Below are 5,224 nucleotides of genomic sequence, written 5' to 3' on the forward strand. Positions count from 1 at the left end.
TATATATATATATATATATACTTGTACAATCTAAGAATTTATTTTCTTATATAACTCCCGTCACTACTTCTTCGTGGTCGGTCAATGAGACATACTGAGTACACGTGGTTTCGTACTCATACTACACTTGTTGCACTCTTTGTGGTGCAGATTCGATTCCAAGTAGGAGCACATCTCGAGGAGCAGTTTGAGTCCGAGTTTGGAGTGTCTTGGAGTTGTGGTGAGCTGCTTGGCTGTTCCGTGGCCCACACCTCCCTCTATATTTTTTATTTATTCTGTTATTCAGTATTCAGACAGGATATCCCTTATGTTAGATTTGCCTTTTTAGTTTCAGACTTGCATCGTATTTTAGAAGCTCTTGTACTCATGACACCATTTCTTGGGTAGTATTTTTTTTCAGTTTTCCGCATTCGTACTTATAAGAACTCAGTGTTGGAGATTTGGAAATTTGTTGTCTTTTCACTTCTTGTTAGTTAAGTTTGTTAAAATATGCTGGTTGGCTTACCTATTGGTTGGGAATATAGGTGCCATCACGACTCGTGATTTTGGGTCGTGACACATTCCAAGGGCACCCAAGGCTGTGGAATTAAACAAACATATTAAACACTTGTTTTAGAAAGGTAACACTGATATTTATTGAACACATTTGTAGCATCACATAAGTGTTATAGGGAATGACATACTAAAGTGTAATAGAGGAAGATGACTGCCTTGGCCTTTGCATTCCGTAAAATTAGAAGTTTTTGTCTGAACTTCATGGATACTAATTAGTATTTGATATTTGTCTCAGATTATTGTGATTGTTGTGGAGATTTGATTTTAGTTCAAAAATGTGTTGTTAATTTTGAAGCCAATAAGGTCCCAGAAGTAAGTTGTTTATCTTTTAGGCTGTTCTCTTTGTGCTCGTTCAGCATGCCCAGTTTCCTTCTGTTCTCTAAGGTAAATTAATTCGGAAATTTTCATTTATTGTTGACATTATATATTTCATGGTTTATTAATAGAATACTACCAATTCAAGTATGCGGAGAACAGAGTGAATCTGTGATCTCAGGCATGGATATTTTGCATCTCCATATCTGCCTGCAGTGGATATCAACCAAGATGAGTTGTTGTAACTGAAAATCTGCAGGTCGGTAGTCATTTTACATAACAGTACATTATATTTGCGCTTTTGATTGATTATAAATGACTTTTTCGTGCAATAAACTTTATCTTGTGTAGTTGAAGGTTACCACGTTATGCGAAATATGCCAATATGAAAGAATTGCAACTTCCCTAGCCCTTAGAATAGTCACAACGAATATTAGTGTGGATGACCGTCAATTGATCATGTTAGCTGTGACATTAGCTTACTGGTGCAAGGCATAATGTTTTTGAAGTTGAAATCCATTATGATCTGCTATCTAATGGCTCAGCCCTCGCCTTTTGTTTTGTCTCCTACCCATGTGGTACCTCTGTTACCATTTGGTTTACCCCCTTTTCGGATAACCCATGGCAGCAAAAAAAGATCAAATATTTGGAAATGTATAGTGGAAGTCCAAAACCTAAGAGTTAGGTTGTATAATATAATTTCATAGACAGGAGTCATTGTTTTGAAACGCTTCTAGAGGTGACTACCTGATTATCTTATTTCAATTATAAAGGATGGTTAAAAAGACCGAAAAAGATGTTAAAGTGTATTAGAAAAAAAATAATACATGCATATTAAATGCAAACATTACTAATACTTGCATTACTCATACAATCTACTCATCATTGTTTGTAGGTTCATTTTTTTGGTATACCTCTTGTATATAAAAATTAAAACAAACAAATGTTACACCCTCAAAATGAGCTAGGTTGAATTAGAGCCTAACATGTTGGTTATGAGTTTATTAAGTCCTTAAATGACTAATTATAGTGTCAAAAGGCAGTGTGTTAAGTTTGAGGAGTTTGGAGGTCAAACGTCCGGCAACAGCTCCGCATCGCGGACTTATTCCCCGACAAAGATTCCGAAAATGGATGTTGAGTTTGACATGTCTAAAAAGTCCAAATAAGTATTGGGGTGTTTTAGTAAATTTGGTTGACGGCTATAAATTGCTTTTAAGACCTCTTTAAACCCTTTCCCAAGTCAAAATCCCAACACCCAATAAGAAAAATAATAAATCCCAAAACTCTCATCTCTTCTAAATTCTCTCAAACTTCTATTGGAGACCAAAACTCAAGATCAATCTAGGGCTGGATTTCAATGGTTTCTTCTCCAATTTAGATGGGTCTTCAATCAACAAGGTATGGTGATCCTTCATCCTTAGTTATCCATTCATTTAACGAGTTCAATCAATGATTTTCTAAAGTGATTCAAAGACCAAAGTCCTAATTTTCAATCTAGCCATGGTTCATTGTATAATTGATTTTAAAGTCATTCTAATTATGGAATTATGTTTAATTACTGTTTTGGCTATGAATTTCAACCAATTTCATGTAGATCCCATGATTCTCCTAATTTCTCAAATTGGCCTATAATGTGGGTCTTGTGATCTTGATGATATGATTATTAGTTATGTTTAGATTGTATTGAATTGCTTAGTTCTATATTCCTTTATGTCAATTGATTATGAATTGTTGGGAATTTATCAAGATGATCATTAGCTTGGGAATTTGGTAACTTGACCAATTTTCCTTCTAATTAGCTTAGAATGTACATTGAATTGTGATGATTGGTATGATCCACTTATGGTGGCAAAATTACATTGTTGTACATGTTTATTAGTTATGATCATGGACTTGAAGGCATTAGATTCAAGATGAATTGATATGATGATCTCCATGTTTAGGAAGTTGAAGGATTTAGCCTTGATTCTAATATCATGTTCTAAGTGAATTGATGTTATGTGAATTTATATGAGTAGTCTTCCACACTAGTTGCATAATCTAGGTGTGTGGATGATGTTGTGTATATGTGATGATCATGTTAAGGTTAGGAGTGGTCTATATGGATAATGATGATGAATATTCTTGCAGCATGACCCCTACCTATATGAAACCTATATGAATGTGTAATCAAAGTATGCTAGGAGTCTTCTATTCTAATGTAGAATATGTCCTTGTCTCCTATGATGTAATGTGAGTGTGTAGTCTATATTCCTTAATACTTTACATGTGTGTATGACTTGAGACTTGAAGAATGTTGTACATGTGTTGTGATCTTTAGAGGGTGGATTCCTCAATGTTATGTTATAGCCATTATATGATCATGTTGACCAATGTACACACACAAACTTCATGCATGACTATTAATAGGAGAGATTCATGATGATTAAGGAAAGGGTAGATCTCCTATGCATCATTACCTATTTCTATGCATGTGAAGTATATGATTAATAAAGTTATGAACATGTGTGATTAGTGGTGTTATGTGATGGTAGATCTCACATGCTATGCACACACACATGATGTATGATTATATGAATATGTGAAAGGACATTCTCACATGAAGTAGAGTCTATGATGAAAGGACATTCTCATCTTATAAACTTTTGAGCTATATGATGTATGAAGGAGCATGCTCCTAAAACCCTTCTTATGAAATAGAGTATTAAAGGCTTAAATGTATTAAAAAGGGAATTAGAGTCTAGCACCGAGTGAACATGAAAAATGAGAGTGGGGGCTTCAGGTTAGTAAGTCCGGCTTCCCACAAGAGAACCTTCATGTTTAGAAAGTCCGGGTTTCCAACATAGACGTTGTCTCATGACATGGAAACTTCCACGTTAGAAAGTCAAGTTTTCTAGAAGGAATCTCCATGTTCCATAACTACGTGCCCCCGTAGGTTATAGCTTGTGGATATCACTTATATAGTTACGTAATATTGGTTACATCTTAGGATAGTGTTAACCCTCTCTTTTTGGTGTGAGAGTAGAACACCGGATTCCATAAAGCTCACATGGTCTATGTCGGTTATGACTATGTCTCCCGAAGTTTAATAAATTAACTAAGATAAGAATATGAATTCTAATCTAAATTCCTTGAAAAGTGTTCTAGGTATAGGTAGGACTATGGACCCTATCTATGCATTGCACAAGATGACTTCAAGAAAGGATAGGATTGGAGCCTCTTATGACGTTAAGACTTATGTTATGTATGAATTGTATGAATGCATGTTAAGTGACTTTGCTATGACAAGATATGAATTATGAGTATGCATGTGAATTGCACTTATGGCTTCTAAGTGAGTTTACTTAGTATATGTGGAGGTATGGGACACTATGTGTACATTGCACAAGTAAGCTTGTGAAGGGGTTATGAGGGTGGTTTACCTATGATATGAATTAAATGAGTTATGACTAAGGTTGTAGTAAAGAAAAGAGTCCTTATATGATGCTATGAAGTATGTGGCCTTATGTTTAGTTATAAATGAAAGTGTTATGACTTGTTAAGTATGTTATGCCTTGTCTTGGGTGACTTCTTAGGTACACTTGATGGAATTATTATTATGGGATGCTACCTACACATTGCACTAGGGTGACTTAGGAGTTGTCTAAGGTGATGGTCTTTATGTGAAGTTGATGTCTATGATGTGCTTATGACTTGTGAATATATGTGGTTGTGTTTATGAAACATATCTATGAAAAGCTATTGTAAGGTGACCTCAAGTTGATACATTGTACTAAGTATACTTGAGGGTTACTCAAGGAAGGAAGTAAGATAAAAAAAGAGAAGTAATGTATTGTATATATTGCATATGCCTCAAAGTATGATAAATTGTTCTATGTGCTATTATGAGTAGTATCCATTTCTATATGATGTATGTAAACTATATTGAGCTTATATGTGCCTATGTTCATGATGTTTAATAAAAAGAAATGTTGCATGATTTCAAATGAAATGTCCTCTTTAAATGCATGTTTTTGCATGATTGTCATACTTAGTGCATTCTTGTACTAATATAATTTATCTTCATCTTTTTACACAAAGTGTAGGTGGTGATGGCTAGAGGATGTTTTCTAAGTGAAGAACTTGGATAGATTTCCCAAGTTCAAGTAAAGGGACCCTTATGATTCAAGGTTTGTCTATGTCAAGATGTTCTTTAAGTTGATGTAATAGATTAGACTTATATTTTATATTGTTAAGGGTCGTGTTCCTATTCTACATTATTGGTGTTGAGTCTAAGATGGCAAGGAGACTTGGAGTCTAACTATGTACTTATTATTATTATTATTATTATTATTATTATATATATATATATATA

The sequence above is a fragment of the Solanum pennellii genome, chromosome 1 (genome assembly GCF_001406875.1).
Source record: "Solanum pennellii chromosome 1, SPENNV200".
NCBI classification, from domain to species: domain Eukaryota; kingdom Viridiplantae; phylum Streptophyta; class Magnoliopsida; order Solanales; family Solanaceae; genus Solanum; species Solanum pennellii.